The sequence below is a fragment of the Apodemus sylvaticus genome, chromosome 23, assembly GCF_947179515.1.
Source record: "Apodemus sylvaticus chromosome 23, mApoSyl1.1, whole genome shotgun sequence".
NCBI classification, from domain to species: Eukaryota; Metazoa; Chordata; class Mammalia; order Rodentia; family Muridae; genus Apodemus; species Apodemus sylvaticus.
Window position 1 is genome coordinate 6,623,675 of NC_067494.1, and position 24,083 is coordinate 6,647,757.

Genomic DNA, 24,083 nt, shown 5'->3' on the forward strand with positions numbered 1-24,083 from the left:
ACATGTATATGTTTGTGATATGAACCTTTAGTGTCCTTCTAGATTAATCTACCCCAGCAGGCTGGTTCTTTCTGTGCCTCTGTACTGTGTCCAGGAGATTTTGTATTTCTTTGGTGCTATGGATATCTGATCACCTTTAATGAACAGTGGCTTCCAATGCACTTATGGAAAACTATCATTTTCGTTTGAGTGAAGTGGAGGGGAAGAGAAATCATTGAAGTCTGGAGTATGGAATTGTTGCAATTCAGAGAATATCACGTGTGGTAAATATCCTGTATTTTAAAAGTAAGAGTGATCTTTATTATTGCTTTTTAAAACTCTGCCTTTTCTGTGATACCTGCCTTGGGATGTGGGTCCCTGATGAGTAACCAATGATGTTGAACTTGTATTTTCCAGCTGACTTGCTTTCCTCCTGAAAGCAGCATTTTAGTGAAATTGTGTTTGTTTTTCTTTCTGATAGGTTCTAATTGAAGTTTGAAGGTTCATTACACAGTGCTTGGGACTATGTTGTCAAATACAATTCACCTCTCCTATCATGAATGCTGGCATAACTTCACAGGGCAGGGGGCTCCAGAGCTCTCAGTTGTCACAATATTTGACTCCAAATTTTATTCATCACAGACAAAATATCCACAGTTTTTTTTTTTTTTTTGAATTTCTACTTCCAGATGTTGGTTTCGGCAAGCAATGATAGGTTTGAATGTATGCAGTCATGAGGATTGAACATAATCCTCAGGACCCACATTAATATGCAGAACAAAACGATCCACTTCTATAATCTCAGCATTAGGGTAGCAAAGGCAGGGAGGTCTCTGGAGCTTACCAGGCTAGGCTAATCAGCAAATTCCAGGCCATTAAGAAAATGTCTCAAAAAAAGAATGTGGACTCCATTTGAGAAATGACACCCAAGGTTGACTTTAAGTATAAAGCCACTCTGTCTTTAAGTGTATCTGCATACAAACATAGATACACAAAAGAGATGGGCATGTTGTAGGCAAACGACAGTCTCCTTCAATTATATTGCAATATTGCAAACTTGCATTTTTTGACAAATACATCTCTGAAAACAGAAACCACTTTTGAATCAGTCGCTTGCCCTGAAGTTTCACATATGAAAGTAAAGGCTAAAGTCCTAAAATCCTTGTCCTTAGCATGTGTGTACTTCCTCATATAGAAGGGCAACTCTGATTGTGTCTGGAAATGTTGACTATGTGCTCCATAGGTATTGCTGCTCGGTAAATGAGGGAGCGTCAGTGTGGGGACTGTTTCTATTAACAGATTTTATAAACTGGCTTGGGTAGCTTCCAGTTCTGTGGCAAGAACAATCTATCACTATAAACCTGTAACATAAATCTACAGGCTGCATTCTTGTTTCTAGAGTCTGTAAGAGGAGTCCCCCTCATGAACAATTTATACGAGAGGCCCATAAAATGAAGCCCAGTGATATCCCTAGCAACCGCAGGGAGTAGTGTGCTGTTGAGACACTTTAAATCACAAGAAAAGACACTTCTAAGCACTTATTAATCTTGACCCAAATATATATATTATTGGCAAATAGCAATAGGAAGGAAGGATTTATATTTTTGAGGAGTGCTAAGCTCATCAGTATATGAGAGAACTGAAATACTCCATTAATACAAGTTTCTGAGCAGAATATTTTGATGCTGCTGTTTGGTGTCTGGGGCCACGCAGGCTGGGCCGTGTGATTTCATCATTTTCTAGCTCAAGTTGAACGAGACTGGGTATAAAGCCATTGTAGCAAGCAGACGCTTTGTTAGGATATACGAGTACAGAAACAGGTCAGAGGATAGGAAGCAATTTTTATAACATGCTCAAAAACAAACTATCCTATTTATTTCATTATTCTAAAACAGGCAACACAGTTGCCATCGTTAACTTTTAAAATTCATTCTCATTGGTTGTTGTTGACTTCAATCAGACATTTCCTTCTTTTATTGTGTTCAGTGGAGGTTGGAGGAGCATCCAGAATTTCAAAAGAAAATGAGAAAAAAATAAAAACAATAGGATTGTGAGTATAGGTCTGGAGAAACGGCAAACAATTTTAAATGATATTATTACTTACGGCACATGAAACTTTAAATCACTAATTTATCTTTTTAAGTTCCATTTGCTTTATAGTTTTCATCATCCAGAGAGAAATATTTAAGTCAACTTTGAAACATTACATATTATTATTATTATTATTAATTTTCATTATTATTTTGTGTGTATGTGTACATGTAAAACACTCATGCACGTGCATACATACTGACACATAAACACAGACACACATTCACACACACACACGTTCTCTCTCTCTCTCTCTCTCTCTCTCTCTCTCTCTCTCCAGGGAGAGCATGGAGAGGTAAGAGGACATCTTGCAGGAATCAGTTTTCCCCTTCACCGTGTGTTTTGGGCACCCAACAGAGGTCAGTAGTTGTGATACAAGTGCTTCTACCTGCCATCCTTGAGTCATTCTTAATTCAAATTTCATTCTAATTTCTTATTTTTTGAGTCTAGAATCAAAATTGCACTAGATTCTAGTGCAATTAAAATGCACTAGAAGAAACTCCCCCTTCTCTAGATGATTTTCCCCCCATTGGTATACTGTTGCTCTTCTAAAGATTAGTATGGAAACTGGATTTTTGTATGTTTAAACCAATCTGAGATAGCTAGAATAGTGTTAATTGCCAAAAGGGAATACTGATACCACACAGAAATTTACAAGAAACAGAAACTCCTTTTAAAGGGTCCTGCCTGCAATGCCAACACTGAAGAGATCACCGCAGGATTGCTACAGCTTTGATGCCAGTCTGGTCTACCTTCTTTTTTCCAGCCTACTGTAAGAAGAAAAAAAATGAGAGATTTGAATATTTAAGTAGTTATATGTTAGAATTAGATCTTTAAATCTGTGGAATTTCACCTTGACTTTGGCCTGTCTCTGAAATGCAGAACTCCTGATTTTCTTTTCTGCTAAAGCAACAGTCTTATAAATTGATCTTGAATTTTAAATTCAAGAATTTAAATGAATGTGCTGGTTTTTCAAATATTTGCTATTCCTGTTAATTTAGAAAATAAGGCCTTGATCAAGTTCTTGACTTTTGGAGCTAAATAACATGTAGGAAATACATTTATTTCTGTAATTTATAATTTCTGTGAATTATTTCTTAAAGTCTCTTCTGCTGTTATTGGTTAGTACATAGGCCCTTTAACTAAACAAAAAAAAAAAGTATGTATGGATAATGACAGGAAACAAAAAAAATTCAACTTCCAATATTTCCCTGAGCCAAACCTTAGCATGCCAACTCTTCTTAGGAAAGGCATTGTACCTTTAGCTGAATAGTTGAAAACCCCTTATTATTTTGATAAATGATTCTATTGTTTTCTCAATGCTAAATATTCATAAAAAGTATCTATTCATTCTTGTAATTCTTTTTAAAGTGATGTAGGTTAAGGAAAAAGTAGGTCACTGTGATGAGAAATGAGCTTTTTCTTTATCAAATGGTTAATTTTGTACTCTTTACAAGAGCAAAGATCAGCCCAGCAAATAAGGTACTTGTAATAATGAAAATCCTCCACACAGAAAAATGGTCTTTTTGTTTTTAATCTAAAATTGATTAATTTAACTTCATTGTGCACACATTGCATAAAAACATTTCAAGGACACAATTCTTCTTCATTACACATCCAGTGAAGGTCCTGGTTTCATGGAGTGACTTACGTTGGATGAGAAAAATGTTCACAAGCAAGGTATAGCTTGCTAGAGATTCTTACTTCAGATTCTCGTGAATACAGACTGGGAACATGCCTGCGAATGAACTGGCGCAATGCATTCTTGCTGCTGTGAGACCTGAGGCATGTGCTCTGGCAGAGATGTCAAGCACCCACGGCACACATCAACCACACAGCACACATCAACCATTACACCTAGGACTCAGGGATCTAACAGAGTCAGGCTTCCACTATTTCCAAAGACATGGAAAATTAGTCATTCATTAAAACAGAAAGGATGCAATATGTTTTAGAGAAGAAAGAACACAAGGAAATTATTTTTTTTAAATCAGGCAGCAAAGAAAGGAAATTTCAATAATTTCACCAAATATTTATTGAATGAAATATTTGTGTGCCCAACCCTGTTAGATTGTCTCTGTGTGCAGTGCACCAGCAGCACACCGAGTATTGCCAGTTCAAAGTGTACTCCTGTACTCCTGGCCACCTTAATGATAGATGTGCTGTTCACCTTACAGTGTGTTCAGGGTTTGACCAGAATGTATGCCAAATAATACTTGATGAGTAACTTTGCCAAACAATTAAAAATATATTCTTGAATGACTTTTCTTGGGAAATATGAACATATTTTCATCCCAGATAGGGGCACTAGTAACAATTCCACCCAAATCTAGCTTAAAGAGTCAGTGAATTTACTTAGGTTTTTTAGAGGAATGCGGTTGATAACAAGGCAGCTGCATCACCTAGAGCTCCTCCCGGCTTGGATGGTAACTAACAAAAGACATTATTCGTTGAGTACCCTGGGTTTTGTGACGCTTGTGAATCACTGAATAGGAATCTGAGGAATCTGTTAAGTTTCATGGATTTCCCAAGACTTGGGAGGGCTGTTTTATCTCTTGAGTCTTGAGGACCCTTTCCTCTAGCAGGAACTGTTTTAACTATCAGGAAATAACTAAGTAAATACTATCATCACTGGAAGTGTAAAGAAAGACCTGTGAATCAAGTGTCTAATCCTTGGATAAGTGTCAGGAAGAAGGAAATGAGAGAGGGCAGTTTTTAGAACAAGTATTCCCAGGAGAGATTCCTTTTTTCCCCTAGGGAAGCATAGGCTCTTCTGTTCAGTGGATGAAGAGAATGTGAGATGTAATTTAATATCTTGGATCATTCCCAATTTACTTGTTCTCTAAGGATCATGGAAGTCCCAGCTCTAGGTCTACATATCTCAAGGAAAACAGAACCCTGCTTCATTTGATGAGTGAATAATTTTGAGCTTCTATGTGCCAGTCACTGTCCTACACAATGGGAAAACCAAGAAGGGACACATTTATGTTCTTAGGGTTTCCTCATTTTAGAAGGCCTCAGGACCATGGGAAAAGAAAATCACATGACAGCTTACAACTATCTGTAATTCTAGTTTCAGGATGTCCAGTGCTCCTTCCTGGCCTCTGGCAGTGCTCAATGGTGTATAGGCTTACAAGCAAGCAAAACACTTATACACATCAAGATAAGGCTAAGTAAAGAATGTGATTAACCCAGCAGGAAAAAAAAACAGTGTTAAATACATTAATTTAAATTAGGAATCTATCTCCCAGGAGGAAAATTTACCTTTTTACATTTAGTTTTAAGAAATAACTATAAATTTCTAACATTCATATTTTATAAGCGATCAATTTTAACTCTCATGAAAACAGGTAATCTCATGCTATGTAGTGTCATAGTCGTGGGTGTTATGATTAATTTGATCATCATCTGTGAAAGAATGCAAACTTACAATGATTTTAGGTAAGCGTCTGTGTTCAGAAGTCCCACACTTTTCTTACTGAGCTAACTGGGGATAAGAGCCTATCGTTAAAAAGGTGTTTAAATGAAAAATACTAGTTCAAACTCAAAGTACAACAGCGTAAGTTAAAATGTGAAGACATTTAATCATTTAATTATCTTTAATTATTTTCTCTGTAGAATATTGCCAACCAATGGGAAGTGTTTGAAGGTTTTTTTCTATTTAAATTTTCTAACATCCCGTGAGTGCAGGTAGGAAAGATGACTTATCTGAGTCTTTATACCTGAAAGTGAGTAAGTTCAGAAGGTTAATAGATTTAAGCATAACTTCATTTAGTATATATATATATATATATATATATATATATATATATATATATATATTAATCAGCATTTCTTTAAAACATATTCCTGAATAATCACAAATACACAAATACATTTTGGTTACAAAAAGAAGGTAGTCAATTGTTGGAAATACTTTTCAATCCTATTGTGACTTGTTTAAGTGTGTAGGCACCTTCTTCCTAAAGGTTTGTATGATTTGGCTTTGCATGGCCATTGCTAAATCAATCATTGCCCTTGGAGTCTTTATATTTGCTGTTTTTAAAGAGTGGATTAGGTTGTAATGTGGGATGGGAATACCATACAACTATGAGCATTAAAAGCAAGATGTGTCACTGGTAAGAGGTAGTAGCCTTCTTTTGCATATCTCATAGAACCAAGCTTATTTAGACTATGGCTGTTTTTATTGGTGGCCATGTGGGAGGATAGGAAAAAGAGCCAAAGCCATTCTTTTTCTGTAGCTGGCATGTGAAACCTTTTTCTCCTTCTCTCTGACAGCCTGTAATTTGAGTGAGATGGATTTGTCCCCATAGCTTTGATAGTCAAGAACCAGCTTGTCTTCATCGCCTCCTGTGCCTGGTGCCACAGAGACAGTGCAGACTGAAATAAAAAAAGACATAAACACAAGCAAGTGGCCCAAATTAATATTTGTACAGTGAACAAATCTTAAAAACATTTTGTTAATTGTATTCATAACTTAACACCTATTTTGATCTTTTAAAATGAATCCACACTGCTGGAATCTAGAAATGATTAGTGGCTTTAATGTTCTTAGTGTTGTCATAGGTAGAAATGGAATAAAAAAATTACTTTTAACGAAGTCTGTTATGTAATTATGGGTAAAGATAAGAAATGAGTATTTTCATGGGAAAACACATAAAGTGCTGTCCCAGAAGACACCGGCACATAAACAATGTGCGAATGTTGAGGGGACTTAGAATAATTGAGAACTGAGTCATCAGAGAGTGACATGGTAATGTAGGTGGGTCTTCCACTGCACCCATTCTTGGACTGAACTGGGTAGAGATTAGTGAGAAGACAAAGTTACAGGGTTACAGGCAGAGGGTCTGAAAGCAGAGCCTGCAGCAGGCATTTAGGATTAAGTGATTAGCAGAGACTGGGCAGAGAGATTGGGAGAAAGTGGAACTTGACGTGGTTGGGAGCCCAGCCCCACCCGCCACATCTTGGGTGTGGATCTGGAGAGCCTTTCCTCGCAAGAGCAGGACTGTGGAATTTTATAGTTCATCAGTTAGTTGCTGGTTATAACTAAAGGATGAGATGAAGGAAGACCTGTGCAAGATTATTCAGTAGGTGATTCAAAGTAAGGATTCTGTCCCTTACACAGGCTAGGCTCTGCAATGACTCCATGATAAACCATTGGCAGCTGACTCTTGCTGATGTTTGGAAATAGAAACTCAGGGCTGGAGAAAGACTCTGGAGGAGGCACTAACCATTTCTACAATGGAAATATGGGTTAGGTCTGTAGGCTGTGTGTGATAGTACAATTTCCGGGTCAATGGAAATATTTTTTGCAGATTGGTTATGACTTTCAATTGGAATTATTTCTTTAACCAATGGGACACTTTGCTCATTAGCAGCACTGGGTTTTGAGTTAGAAAGACCTTCCCCTAACCATGAGTTTGTCTTTTGCTGCACAAGTAGCATCGTCAAGTTTGTTACTGAACCATACTGATCCTCCAGGACACGTATGTCTTAGGGAGATTTTAACGATCGACTCTGCTAGACTGTGATTATTAAATGCATAAAGTTGGAGAACTTAACACTGCGTATGGTGAACAGTACAGTTTCCTTGGATGGTACATATTAGTTTATTCCAAATAAACCTTTTATGATCTCAGTGAGACATTCGGTGGCATTGGTGAGGTTCTGATCATCACTGACATTGGACGTAAGGTCTAGGAGGGAGCCATCTTGCCATTCGCATGTGTATGTTCTTGGCATGAGTGCCTGCCCAGAGTTTGCCTTTTCATAGCTCCATGCATGCTTCGTCATGGTTAAGAAACTACTCAGAAGTAATGAACCATTAGAAAGGACAGATTACAGAAATCTTAAGAGGCCCAGAAAACATATGACACGGAAAAGTCATTTTATTGAAGTGATTTTGGTAATGCCTTAAGGATAATCCCAAGTGATCTCGGAGTCACATAAAATGCTTTCCACATTCTCCTTTGAAAACATACCAGCACCCTCTTAGCTATATGGCTGCTATTTTTTTTATTTGTCTAAATATTCTTTCAGTATAGAAATAGAAAATTTTAGCAGAATACCAAATGAGTTTGTTGAAATACACAGGAAAATTACAAGTTAATCATCGTATGTCAAATGTAAAACAATTTACTAGCAAGTTATTATATTAGAATTATTATATTGGAATGGGAAAGAGAAAAGGCTTTCCAACACTGGTGACTTCACAGTGTTATCCTAGAAGCTGAAGCTATTTCTACATGAAGTGGTGCTGAGTCAAAGCCATGTAGCATATTCCAGACTTGTTTCTAGTTTGGCGCCAGTGCTACTAAGCTGAAAACAGAAGATCTCACTGCAGAGTGCCACTCTGATTTCTTTACAGTGTGGTAGTCCTGATAATGGTATTACCAGCCCTGATACTGATAATAACAGTTTGACATCTCTTAAATTTTTTCTTCTGCCAGGATCACATAACACTCAAACGGAATGAGGACAGGATGTTACTTAAAACATACAAGCAATAAACCAGAGGCATTATTAAAACTGTACTGTTCCTTTAGGCATTACTTTGTTCAAAATAACTTTAGAATCTTCGTTAGTATGGTGTGAAGATAGCTCTCCAGTTAAAAATACACAATGCTCCTGCAAAGAACCTATGTCCAGTATTCATGATTTTCTTACCACAGAAGAACATCAAACAGGCCTGTGCCTTCTTAGGGACACAACTGAATGAGAAAATATTTGAAAGCTAAGTAAATAGCATACAATAAAATAAGTACAAGAAATTCTTACTGACAGATGCTACAGGGCCAGAGGGTGATGATTAGTTGAATCTTGGATGATGTCTTAGGCTTTTACTGCTGTGAGCAGACACCATGACCAATGCAACTCTTTTAAGGACAACATTTAACTGGGGCTGGCTTATAAGTTCAGAAGTTCAGTCTATTAGTGTCAAGTTGAGAGCATGGCAGTATCCATGCAGGCATGGTACAGTAAAAGCTGAGAGGTCTACATCTTCATCTGAAGGCTGTTAGGAGAAGACTGGCTCCCAGGCAGCTAGGATGAGGGTCTTATAGCCCATGCCCACAATGACACATTTCCTCCAACAAGGCCACACCTCCTGATAGTGTCACTCCCTGGTCCAAGCATATACAGTCACAGATGAGTTAAGGGAGTCTACTTGAGGAAAGAAGAACTAGCCTAAAAATGTTAGGACACATGATAGAAGTTCAGAGAAACAGAATCTATAGTTGTGGAAAGTATAGAAAGTATATAAGACTTCCAGAGAAATAATATAGCATAGATTATGAGGAGAATCCAACAAGAAGATGTAATGATCTATTTATTACCAGTCACTGAAAAGATAGTTGGAATATCCAGCCCCCTACAGAGTGTTTAGAGAATTAGGGATCTGGAAGAGGAAGCAAAGGTCAAAGGGGAAGATTCTGAGGAGGTAAAGTCAAGCAGACCATGGACCACATTGTGAGTGGTGTGAGAGTGTCCAAGAGATTTCCTACTGCAGGCTGGAAAGAGGCTGGAGGGACCATAGAATCAAAATCTATTAATAGTTTACTGAAATGGGACTGGATAGGTGGCTCTGTGATTAAGAACAAAGACTGCTTTTGCAGAGGGTCTGAGTTTGATTGTCAACATCTACCTTAAGAGGCTTATACTCACCAGTAATTCCAGCACCTGGGGCCTATGTGGGGTTCAGACACCTCTGGTCTCTACAGATACCTGAATATATGCATATATTCACTCACAGACACATACTTATAAAAATCATTTCTTCAGAAACCACAACCTGCTCAGGATATATGATGTTACTTGTATGTATACATTTTTCCTGGTTGACTATTTGGTATTCAATAGCCAACTAGTATCCCCTCTCTAAGGAAGACTTCTACTCTTAGCATTCCTTAATTGACTTGTTTGTTTGTTTGTTTGTTTGTTTTATTTTGTTTCAGGGTGTGTGTGTGCGAGCACGTGTGCATGTGTATGTGTGTAGGGCTGAGGCCTTGTGGTCTTTTTACCAACCTCTTTGGCATATCTCTTCTTGATGCGCTTTGGCTTACATTTAGCCAGTTACGTTAGTAAGACTACATGGGAATAGCCTCTGACATTCCAAGGAGATCTCCCAGCAAGCTCCTTGTTCATCTGGTTCTTACAGTCTTCCCACCATCTCCTCTATAATTATCTATGCATTAAGTGCAGGATCATCTGATGTGTATATGCATCAATTGGGACTAAACTTAAGCTTCACAATTCTGCATTTTGATTGGTTGTGATCTTCTGAAATGGATGCAAAAGGACCTTTCTTTGGTGAGGGGTGAGGACTATACTTACCAGTGAGTATAATTACAAATATTTAGAATATTTGTATATTCTAAATAAATACAGAAAACGGTGGCTTAGTAAGGTAGCAATGTGGATTCTTCTCTAAGACCCATGACTTTCATAGTCCTGCATAGTTGGGGAGGGTTCCAATACCAGGTATGATTTCTTCCTGTTGAGTAGGTTGTGAGTACAATTAGAGAGCTGTTAGTCCCCACCACCAAAGTTTATGTGTCACTCCAGTACCTGTAAAGGCTATCAAGGCTCCTGGTGGTTATGGTGGTTCATAGACAGCCTAGCTAGGTAGGGCTATTGGTTTCCTCTTTCCTTTGAAAGTTTCTATGACATCCTATGTTACTTCAAATGCTAGTCCTCAGTGAGGAAGCTTTCAGGTCAGGTTCAGTTCAGTTGCCTTTGGGCCCTGTGTCAGAAACGTAAATTAAAATATTAAATTTTAAATAATTTAAAAAAATAGAATCTGTTTAAGTAATTGAAGAAGTTTCCATGGCTTGAAGCAGAATGCTTGCTGGGGGGATAGACTATGGAATAAACCAATCATTGTTGTAGCATTTGACACTACAGGACTTAGTAAGTGGCTACATGTAGAGTATGATAGAAGAAGGGGCTAGATGGAAACACACAGATTTATGATGTGGTTGAAGGAAAATCAAGTTTTGAAAGGGAATGAGAATTCCTAGTTTGATTTAGTTTCTAATTTCTGATACTTTATAAACATCCAGCTCCAGCTGAGGGTTGAGACTTAGGTCTTAGTGGAGCTGACCCTCATAGGATTGACTGTAGCACTTCAGTATACAAGGTCTGCTGGTATGCAGGGCATCCACAGTTACTGCTGGTTCAGGCTTGCAAAGTCTAAGACATGCACTTGGCACATGAGAAAAGCAAAGGTCTGGTAGAAGACAAACTTGCCCCAGCATGTACTCTATACTCACATTTTTCCCTTTAAGAAGACCATGAACATAGAAACAAAAGAGAACCTATTGACACTTCCCATTGGCTGACATTTCTACAGAGGAAAATAATTAAAGATGATTAAATGATTAAATGTCTTCACATTTTAACTTACGCTGTTGTACTTTGAGTTTGAACTCGTATTTTTTCTTTAAACACCTTTTATAACCATAGGTTCTTATCCCCAGTTAGCTCAGTAAGAAAAGCGTGAGACTCCTGAACACAGACACTTGCCTAAAATCATTGTAAGTTTGCATTCTTTCACAGATAATCAAATTAATCATAACACCCACGACTATGACACTATATAGCATGAGATTATTGTCTCAGTTTTCATAAAAGTTAATGTTGATCGCTTATAAAATATGAATTTTAGAAATTTATCGTTATTTCTTAAAGCTACATGTAAACAGGTAAATTCTCCTCCTGAGAGATAGATTCATAATTTAAATTAATATATTTAACATTGTTTTTGTTCTCCTGCTGGGTCAATCACATTCTTTCAGACCATTTTTAATGTACTGTCTCATTAATAAAGAGTGCAGCTTGAAAGATATTAGTGTCCTTGCTGGACTGACTGTTAGGATCTTCAAATCTCTGTCATTTTAGTGCAAACAAATCCAAACAAATTGTGTGAGGCTTAGGTTTCTGTTTCACAAGAGACTTTCAAATGTAGAAGATGCAGTCACCCAAGTATAGAAGCCTGGGCCAAATCTTGCCTAAGGTTCCCTTTCCTTCCAAAGTGGGGCTCCCTGCATCACAGAGCAGACCCACTTTATGCTACCAAATAGTTGTCAAACCATATTTAACTTTGCTTTTTCTTTGAATTTACTTATAAATACAGTCTTTTTTCTCTTTAGTCTTTACAGATAAAATGATGTTCTTATTAAGCGATAGTTGTCAGAGATCAAAAACGAATTTATAAAAGGCACATAGTAAATACTGCAAATGATTTAAGGTCTTGGTTATGATTCAGCGTTAGTGTTGCAAGGAGAAGATAGCCATATACGACACTTATGAAAATGAATGTTACTGTGTTTCAATAAAACTTTATTGGTGAAATAAGTGACAGATAGCACTTTGCATATTCCCTAGTTAAGTAAAATGTAAAGTTATTGTCTTTTTTCTAAATGCCTTCACTAGTACTAATATAAGTATATTTAGAAGGCTGTCATCGTACATACTCAGCAAGCATCAATGAAATTTATACATTGAAAATTAGGTTAAGAAAAAAATGTGAAGTCCTTTGATTTCCCTTTGATGGATTGTCACAAAAAGAAAGCAGCAGCCTGGATCATGTACCAAGAGGAATAACATGAAAGACAAGTGAACCGCCCGAAACTGGATACTAGCGGGAAATGGAAGCTAGGAAAATGTTTAAAGGGGTTCTTTAAAAGCAAGGATCACTTGGGAGGTGAAACTACTCAAAGGATGCATTTAATCGCCTCTTGCAAGAACAAAGGATCTTCTGAGGCTCTGCTCAAGCGCCTCTGATTCGCAGCACCCACTGTCTCTGTAGACAAAGGGTTCTGCGCATGAGCAGCATGGGGTCGGTACTCAAGCTAGAAAAAAAAATGATGAGCTATCATCAAAGTATGAAGATGAACTCTGGAGAAGCCAGAAAGACTTTAATCATACCACTCACTTCTTTTGATTTTAATTTAAAATCTCTTTATTTAATGTGTTTGTATCTGGGTGCGCGATGCGTGTTTGGGCACATGTGTGAATGCCCGTCAGAATGTTGTAGGATTTGGTTCTCTCTTTTTACCGTGTGGATCCTAAAGATTGAATCCAGGTTATCAGGCTTACTGGTAAGCGCTTCTTCCCACTGAGTCACTTTGCTAGCTCGTGGGACTCATCTATTTGAATAATTTCATAGAAATGTTTTTATGCTATGGTATTTTTTGACATGATCACTGTACAACTTTTGTCAGATGTCACTTGGTGATTTAACAGAGTTTTGGGATTAAGACGCTGAGCACAAAGGAAGAAGAAAACATTATACTCAGGATTGCTAGGCTACCTCTCATGATTTTAGGAGCCACCACTAACAAACATGGTTATGCCTCACAGTACACACTACGGGGTATCAGCGGGCATCTGTTAGTGGCTCCCGAGATTACTAACTGGATAGAGCAATCATGTTTTTGCCAGTACTGGTAGTCCTAATAGAAGAAAGGCACACTATAAGCAGCTAAACCCTTGTCTTTGGAGTAACTCTTATTTTTTTATCATTTGAAAACCTGAAGGAGTTAGTTGTCCTAATCACTCATATTAAGCCAGGATATTCCAGCTACTGGGCTAAAAGTAAAAGTCTCAGGAGGTGACACAGAACATTAAGGTGTACAGCTCAGACTTTTGAATACTTGTGTGTGTAGTTATATTACTGATTTGTTAGAAATTCTTCTTTCTTCATGGTGAAGAACCACATGAAATGAGACTATTATGTTTTCCTCAGTGTATCCTTCAGCCGTGCACAAAACAGTATCTCACACAATGAGAACCACCATGGATGTATTTGTTCAGGATGAGATGATGTCTCTCTTGGATGTAAGAACATGTGAGATAAAGGGTCATGTCTTGTTTCTTGGATCTTCAGGAACAGAATTTCTCTCTGTTATTCTTGAAGCAGATGTACAACTATTAGAAGTTAAATGGAGGTGAAAATGTATTTAGCTGCACATTTTTCACCTTAGCCCCAGAGACCACAGAAATGTGATATCATTACCTCGGGCCTTTATCCTACTGGTTTACATTAGCCAAGATAGTACTGAAAAAAGAAACAAACCCACATATCTTGGCTCCTTCAAACAACAGAGTTTGTCCAATTCCAATTCACTCTATAACTCACTTATCAGGGATGTGGAGAAAACAGCACTGTTCTATAGGCCAGAGATGAATGAAGCTATGCTGGCAAACTGGTGATCATTTTTACTGAGGCAGAGAGCTGAAGGCCCAACTCTACTCTTCATGCCTTCACATGGGAAGTGACCACAAAGTATAGCTTACTGTGTAGAACAAATTGCATGTTCTCACATTTGCTAATTGAAATATCCTGGATGGATACCAACAGTGTTTTGTAACATCAAATGTGACAATGCAAAATGAAAAGATATATTGTTCTACACCAAAATCACTCACTCACACACACACACACACACACACACACACACAAGTAATGGATGGACATTTTAAAATATCTTGCTTTTTCTTATAAATAATTACCTCTCTACATGGAGCATTTGAAATGACAGTAAACCCTGAGTATGGACAGTTTGAATACAGAACATCAGCTACAGGACTTCTATACTGATTGCAGTTAGCAGACTGGGTAGAGTATGGTTTTGTACTTTATATATATTAACATTCACTAAAAGCTAAGGAGGAAATTAAGTGTTTCTCTTAGGTTAATACAAATTTAATTTTTGTATGTGAAACACTGCTCTCAATCTTTTACTTGTTTGTAGATGAGTTCTCATGGAATATTAGGTCATATTAGGTTAGGGTGAGGAAACCGATGTTTCTTGAGCTGTTTACATATTTGACATATCTGACAAAGGAAATTCACATCTATAAATAAGTAAGCTTATTTTTCCATGGTGTCATGGAGATAATAAAACTTTTTATACACGAAGATTTCTACCAGCTGACATATCACTACCATTGGCTAATGTTTCTTCCACATCTGCTTGGTTAACATCTGTCTGCTCTTTTCTTTCTTTTTCAAATCACAGTAGATATCTAAGTTTTTTCCTGGTTCTTAGAAATTCCCTTTAACAATAAGGGCAGATTTTTCCACTCATGTATATATCTTGTGATGTGTTTCAATCCTTATCAATGTCATGAACAAAGACCTAGACCTAGAATACTAATCCACAGACAAAGAAGGTTTGCTTTAAATTATACCTAACACTATGTGTCATAGGATTTGGACAATTTCTCTATTTATTTTACAGGCCTCAGCAGTAATTGTTGCTAGCTTAAAACCAAGTGTATTGAGACTAAAAAGTTGTCTATTTTTTTATTTTTTGAAATTGAAAAGGATAGTCCCGCTGATGTTTCTTGAGCTGTTTACGTATTTGACATATCTGACAAAGGAAATTCACATCTATAAATAAATAAGCTTATCAGGATGGGAGTTGTTCTGTTCCCCTGTGCTTCGCAGCACAGTGGACAAGCACCAATGAAACTGTAAGACAAAAGAACTCGCTTTTCCCTTTATTTCCTCAAATATTTGGTTATGGAATAAAATTCTTCATGCATTCTGCCTTTCTCCACCTACAGCTCAGTCTGTCCATCCAATCAGTTTGCTCACACAGTCAGAGTAGTTAGTTTTAGTTGTTTGAAGCCATTATTGCACTGTTCTTTGGTAGTACCAAGCATGTCTTTATTGTTATACTAAAACTGATTTTTTTTTAGGGAAATGATAAAATACATCTTCACATTCCTGTTTTTTTTTTTTTTTTAAATTTCAACCTTTGACATAGTGTCATCTTTTCTTAGTAAATGATAAATATTGCATGACATGATCTGTCCTCAATTCTTCCTTTACTTCTTCTAGAAACAAATGCCATCATAGGACTGTTGCTTTTATTTCCATGAAAAGCACTATGGTATATACATTTATATTGTGTCCATAGCTCGGGTGCTATGTATCTGTGGTATTTGCTGTCTTGTTTTCTAATTTTAGAAATTATGTGATGCCTTTCTTATTAATTCTTATGTATTTACTTAAAAATTATGCTGCTATGTATGACCATCAAAAATTTAATTTTAGATAAGTATGCAAAAGATAGGCTATTATGCAAATTAATTTTTCTCAATGAGTAAAACGTGTATCATTGGTGCTTTTACTGATAAGATTAAAGCCTTTTTCCCTTGGACTTTGATATTCTAGAACTGAAGTGCTAGTGACTTCCTTCTTTTCCTAGAGAATGAGCCTTAATCCCCATAAGCTTGAAGAGATGGGAACATTCTAGATACATGGGTAGTTGGGTGGTTTATAGATTAGTATTTACTTTACAGAGTGAGATGGGTCAAGGAAGAGAGAAAGGAAGATGGGAGAACGCTTAGGCTTTCTCTTCCAGATGTGACTTCACTGGGAGGCTCCATCAGTCACCCATTTTAAAGAATGAGTTTGTGAAAGATGCTTTGGAGGTTAAAGAATTAGGGAGGGGAAGACGTGGAGCAGAAAATCAATTTAGAAAACTGTTGCTGTAGACCAGACAAGAAATGCTAATGGTCTGAAGTGAGCAGACAGAACTGTGGCAAAGGAAAATTGACTGTAATTACAATGCATCTAATAAATTGAATTTCAGTGATTTGAATTGGATTGCAAACACAATATAAATGTTAATGATATTTCTTTAGCATATACCACTAATACTATTATTTTCTTCACTAAACTTAAAATATAAGCAATCAGACCCCCATTAAGCATTACCGGTGTTTTCCATTGTATCCAGTATAATAAATAAAAGTATAAAATGAATAAGCATAGTAGCTACCTGAACAGCAGTCCCTGCACTTGGTAGTGTGGACATTTCTTACAAATTCTACTCTTTTAATTCCAGTCGTAGTCACTCATATTTTCCCACATCCTACATAGAATTCAGGCACCACATTCTCATATTTATCTCCTGCTGTGATGCTGGTACAGTTCAAAGGTGCTAGCAAATCCCTTCTGTAACCCAGTGTCATCTTTTGTTGTCTATGTCCTATTCCTCTTCTTTATGCATGAGAGTTCCTATGCAAAGGTCATTTGACTAAGGCCTCCCCATTATAGACAGTGTTTGAGGACTGACCCTTCTCTTGAGTGTCTCATTCATACCACGCAACCAGGAAGGTTAGTAGTGACAAGCGTCCAGCTTAGAAGCCTTCCTCCTTTCTTCTCTAGACACGCAGTTGTGTCTATTTAAAATACGGTACCCTTTCAACTTCCTCTAAAGAAAACAGATACCTTGTGCCTTCTAAATTCTTGAAAGACTGAATGATATGATTCTCATACAGGCCTTTTTCTGTGAGGAAATAGCTTTCTTTGCGAGGTGAGAATTTGCATATATTTGTTTCACTTGTTCTTGAAACCATTAAGGAAGTATTTCTTATCAATAGCATCATTTCCCTGATTCCCAGTGTTGCCAATAGCCCCTTGGACAGTCCCAAACATAGCATAAATTTCTAATCTTCCTTGGGGTGCATGTATATACCTCAGAGTAAAAAAAAATTAAGGTCTCATGTATGTTTTGTAGATATGCTAAAAAAAATGATCATTGTCTTGGCATTTTGTATAGAACTGGAAAAAAATAGAGGAGTCGTTGGACCAAGATATGATTTTTTTCCCTGCATTTTATATTAGTTTCCATATAGGTCATGATATAGGATCTTCTAAAGATCTTGTTTTATAATCTCCTGATTTAGCTTTCCTCATTCCTGTTAGGTTTATGCCCATGATATGTGTGGTCTTGAATATGGAATGTCTTTCTCTGAAGAAAAGTGGGTCATATGGCTGTCTGCACAGATTGGGGGTAAAAAATCAATAGCTTCCTGGTTCTTTTGAAGGGTGCTGTTTTAAAATAAGGATTAGTCAAGGTTAACAGTTCTGTTACCAGGCTGGGTACCTCAAGATACCGTGAAATTTGAAACTATTCAGCGCTCATGGCAAAATTCTGGGCTTTTGATGTTGGGGCAGGAGCACACATTTCCTTGGAAAGTGAGGGAAAAATAGAGATTAAAATGTTGGAAGATTGGGAGGGCGAGACAGACTGACTTTACTTTAATAGAAAATTTTTTGCACCTTCAAGATGTAGAAAAAACAATGAAGAGACAAACGTGTTGCCAAGCTGAATGGAATACACCTACTTAAAAATCTGATATCCTGAGGTTTCAAACATTTTGTTATAGCAATGTTAACAAATGCAGAGTGAAGGGAGCACTGAGGAGGCTTCAGCCTGCTCCTTGATGGTGGTGGTCAGCACACGTCATCTTTGCCTTTTCCGACTCCCCTGTCCTGCCTGACTTCTTTTAAATCAATGATACCATGTCACACAATCTGTAATCTGCATTTCTTCAGTCATGAACTTTTAAAAATCAACAGTTCTATAAAAGAGATGCCATCCCATATGATGCCTTGCTAAAAACTCAGCATTAATTATTTCCTATCAGCAGATAGTCACTGTGAGCTTTAGATTTGTTTTCTGGGATGCTTACAGAAAGAAAAACTTTTAAACCTTAACTCTTTTTTTTCCCCACCAGGTAGATTGTCTCACAGTCTCACAGTGAAGCATATATTGGCCTGGTTTGAAGGAATACTTTACAAGGATTATTTTGGAGTATCTCTGTGAAATCATGGGTTTTCAATATATTTGATGTATCTCAATCTATTGTAGCTAATATTTCCTTCATGCCCAAATGGACCTCTCTGGCTAGGGGAGGTTCTTAAGCATACATTCTTATACCATTCAAGCCAGCTACCCCATCACAATTTCCATACTTTTTAGTATATACTGAGATGGTGTTAAATGATCCTATATATTTCTCCCCTTGGTCTTAGAGTAATTTCACTAAGGAGCATGAAAGACAGCACTGAAAAGAAGACTGCAATCTAGCCGTCAGGGGGTTAGTGTTGTTACTGTATTGTTACTCAGCCAACAGAGTGAAAATACACCATGAGTTCATTCTGAAATACCCGTTTGAGGGACTTAGGGTGGATGTTTGTTTATTTATTTTCATTTTGTATTTGTGATGCCTTTTCTCATTCATTAAAAACTTTGGTGCTTGATGATTTGGTCATCCTACCAGCCCAAGTGTCTGTATATGTAATTTCAGAATAATAATGCCAACAGTAATCTTATATGTGCAATTTCATAAGAATAGTGCTGTTGCATTCTATACAACAGCTACTGAGATAACTCTCCTGATGCTTGTTTTATGTTTTTTTTAAAGATTTGTGTTCTTTTAAATTTTGTGTATGTTTGTCAGTCTGTGTTGGGGTTATGTGTACGTGAGTATAAATATCTACAAAGGGTGTTGAATCCCTGAAATTACACTTACGGATGACTATACACCATTCAACCTGGCTACTAGGAACTGAACTTGGGTTCTTTGCAAGAGCAGCAAGCTCTCCTACCTGTGGAGCCTTCTGTCTAGTTCCTTATTTTTCATTTTTAGGACATCCTACTGGTCATGTAAACATTACCCAATACTAAATAAAAATGAACACCAAACATTGTGTAAGTAAGACAGAAACTTTATCCATAGCTACATTCGTTTTCCATTTTAATTTTTGTTCTTATTGGGTATAAAACTTTTCCATAGGATTAAAGTCAAATCTATGGAATGTAATACGTGAATTGGACTACACCTCTGTCCCCACTTTCTTCCTACTCCTCTCTCTTTTCCCAATGAATCTGCATTCTCTTTAGTTTCCAATACAATCTTATATTTTTTCTTCATAATTATTTTTTCTTCATAATATCTACCTAAGACCTTTTCCTTTACCATTTGTTTCTATAAATAATCTTGCAACAGCATTTCTGTTCATGTGTCTTTCTTTGAGGAGGAAATTATTGATCAGAGGACATAACTTTGTCTCCTGGAAGTGGTGCCATTTTATACTTCTAAGATTGGTGTGTGGCAGGTTAATTTTTCCAACACATTGGTCAGCTAATTATGTTGTTAACATTCATACCTTAGAGCTTTGGTAACAATAATCTTGGATGGTAGTTTGTTGTGGGAGAAAAGAGGAAAACAAAACTTGAAGGCAAGAATCTTGGACTTAGACTGTAAGGATTCAGGTTTAATTCAAGGACCCAGAGCCCATGAATATTGTTTCACTGTTGGGATTCTGACTAGTTAACTTCTTTCATCCGCTCCATAGCTCTGTGTTGAAGATTGAACCAGAATCTGTCTATGAATGAGATGACAGACACCTGTCAACAGTTGTTACTAAGCACATAATTTTAAAATGCTAAAATGATTATTGGTAAAGAAAAAACCAAAAACAAACTTTGAGATTATTTTTGCCCTTCGATGAGAATAGGCAATAAGATATTTCTGTCTGGTGATTTTAAGGCTCCTGGTACCATGATGAATTCTGGAGCATCTATGATGCCATAGGCTACATGTGAAATAAGTCATAATGACAATGTTTAATCCATTCATCTTGACATGCTAAGTACTTTAGCTGTATTAATAATTATCCAATTATTTTCAGAAGACTTCATAATGAAGGGGCTATTATCCTTTCTTGACAAATGAGTAAGTGAGGGTAAGAAAGGATTGATGATTATTCAGGGGGTAAGGTTACATAGCCATGGATCTCAGTATTTTTGATATACTGACACAATCATATATAATCCTAACTTTATTATCTGTGTATGGGCTGTGGTAAGTGTGAACAGTTTCAGCTATTTGTGAGTATGCATGTGCATCAAGCCAAAGTACAGTCTAGGTGATCAAGCGGACATCAGTGGGATGAGGATAAAGTCTCATTTGTACAGAATAGAGCTACTATGTACTCTACGCCATGGTACAGTCACTACTGGCACCAAGTCTCATCCTTAGTAAATTGTTATGCTTTTGATTCCTAACAGTCTTCTGGAAACTTATTGGTTTCTTTATTGTTATAGTCTCTCAACATGCTTGGTGGGAAAGCCTTTTGTCTAAATTAAAGGAAAACAATTTAAATACCACCATCCTGGTGATAACAGGTCTCTGTAGCTTTTTAGTCCAGGGTGAGTCCACCCTCAACTTCTAAAGAAGATAAAAAGAAGGCTGGCCTTCATGATGCCTACTGCTTTTGAAGGCTATGTATTCCCAGAACTGCCAAAAGCTGTCACTTGATAATGTTTTGAGTAAATAAATGATCCTTATTAGGTCTGTTGCCACTAATATGGAAGTGGAGAAAACTCATTTGCAAGAGAGCTAAAAGCTGGGGACTCCACCTGAATATTCATTTTTATTTTATTTCTCAGCTTTGTTTCTTAAGAGAATGTAACCAACTGGAAGCCAAGTGCACCTTTTCAAACTCTTTTAGGATGTTTGGTATTTGAAAGACAAATCAAGGTCAGGGAAAATGGACTGTTGACTGAAGGTCCTGATTGATTTTATTCCATTTATCATCTTATTTGTGGCAGCCCTGCAAGCTATTTAGCTCTCGTCCTCTTTAAACAGTAGTTCTGGAAAAAGAAGTAAAAGAATTTCAGCAGTGACCATGATCAGGAAAAGTCCAGCAGGGCTAAAAGTATCCAATAGATATTGGTGAGAAAGTCCTGAGAATGTAAAACCAAACATAGGCTCAGCATATATGACCCTGGATGAGTATATAAAATTCTCTCTTTATATAGACAAAAAAAAAAAAATAGAATCAACAAGATTAACAAGTTTGGTAAACTTTGTTTGCTATAGACATTTTAGTTATTATATGTCATACAAAATCTTCTAGCCTGAGATTTAAAAAGAAAACAAGAATGAGTATATAGTCTCATTTGTACAGAATAGTGCTGGTGTACATTTGTATAGAATAGTGCTACTGTATACTCTATGCCATGATACAGTCACATCTGACACCAAGTCTCATTTTTAGTAAGTTGTTCTGCTTTTGATTCCGAACAGTCTTCCAGAAACTTACTAGTTTCTTTAATATCATAGTCTCTCAACAGGCTTATCTCTCAACAGGCTCTGACACTGTGCAGGTATTGCGAAGGCAATATGATGGCCAAGTGTTGGATTCTTCCAGCTTCTTAGAATTTCGCATAAATTACCATTATTTTTAAATTTAAGTCTTTGATATCGTATGACTAGGAGAACTTTTGTTCACTTTTACTCTCTATACAGGATAGAGATTAAACTTACCAGAGTTAAGCCAAATAAATTACAAATGAAGCATTTAATTTAGAAAATGCAGCATTTTCTTCAGGCTAAAATTGTTAATTTAAACAAGTCTATTAGATTTTGATGGAATTAATAAGTTACTGAATGAAACTGAAATTTTCATTTGGGAGACAATTAAATAAAAGACAACAACCTTCATGATTTCACAGGTATATATGTATATGAATACACACACACACACACACACACAAACACACAGTCTAGATGAGCCACAGACTCTTTCACAAAGTGCAAAGTTTGGTAATGATGATGATCTATGTATATGAGATGCTTAGCTTAAAGACAAGAAGATATTATGATCATATTAGAAGCTAGCTTCTCTAGCTCCATAATATCCTATTGGATTCACACAGTAATTCTTTAATTACATTTTTAAAGTGGCTTAAAATGGACTCTGTGTTCTTTTAAGTCCTCACAATAGCATCTGTAGTACCTAACATACATACACAATGATCACTCGTTCTCAAAAGTTGGCAAATCATATACAGAACATGGAAGCCAATGAAGTGATGCAGAATCAGGGGCTGCAAAGGGATAAATCTGAAGGGAGTGAGCTTTCATCTCCTTTGAGATTTTAAAGGACTTTTGATTCTTTGTTGTCATCATTGTTCAAACAAAACCAGGCAAGAAACGTAATAACAGTCAGGATATTTTAAATAGCTTTGTTTAAAGGGAATATTTACTAGCTTCCTTATATATAATATGCTATTAAAGGTTTCTGTGTTTCGAGGGTGGGGTGAGGAATTTTCTTCCTGTGCTATATAAGAAAAAATATTATTCTCTTCTGTATTTCTTATTGGCTCCCTGAAAGAAGCAATTATTTTAATTATTGATTATTTATGCTTTAAGGGAAATAATTTTATTCTGGCCCACAGGAATACAACAGAAATAAATGCAGTGCATGTGAGGCAGCTCATAAATACACATCTAGCTAGGAAAACCTACATCCTCGGGTATGAATGTGCACATAGAGCATGGCATCCTGCGAAGTACCCACCACAACACGTGGTGCTGTTCTTTGGTTTGCCCTTACCGTGGATCTTGTAGCTGGTTCTTCAATTAGAGTCATCGGAACTCTACAGAGTCTTGACTCTGGAAAACAGTAATTTCTTTGTGGCTAGTCAATACAACTTATCAGTTTGTCTCAAGTCAACCACATGGTTAAAGATGAGCTCCTACTTTTGTTTTGATTTAAAGTAGATTCCTTTGACTCATTATCTGTCTTCATCTTAGAATTCATTGTTTATTATAAAACTTTCGCATGAAATACTTTTATTGTGTGTATGTGTGCCACTTTAAAAAATGAGCAAACAGTGGTTTTAATTGAACTGTAAGCACATGACTGGAAAGAACATCAATCACATTGTATTATTTATCTCTTGTCTATGGACAAAGAAGACACCTTAATCTGTGTCCTTGTATTTAAGTTAGAAGAATCCCCTTGAGGTAGGATTTCTGGCAAGAGTGCAGGCAGTTAAATTTGTTTCTAATGAGAAAGAGGACAATTTCATTGTTCTTCGTTAGAGCAGATGACAGATTGTGATCAAATAACTTAAATAACTGTAAACAGAGAGGTGATTGTTTAAACTGGATTGTGCCTTAAATTGAAAATTTGGGGTACTTTGGGGTATTACCCTCAAAGGTGGAAAAGATCTTTTGTGTGTGTTTGATTTTGTTTGCTCCCAGTACAGCCTCCTACTGCAAAGTATTTTATTCTCCTAGATTGGGTCTTCCTTTCCTCTACTGCGTGTGATGACTTCTTTACAAATAGAAATTTCTATCAATAGGCAGAGTTCTTCCTTCTACATGCTTCTATTGGTGATCTCAAAACCATT

General features: G+C 36.8%; 1 protein-coding gene across 1 annotated transcript in view; it reads left to right on the forward strand.

The window, feature by feature from the left end:
* Lama2 (laminin subunit alpha 2) overlaps positions 1 to 24,083 on the forward strand; it is a 606,823-nt gene that overhangs the window by 67,425 nt on the left and 515,315 nt on the right.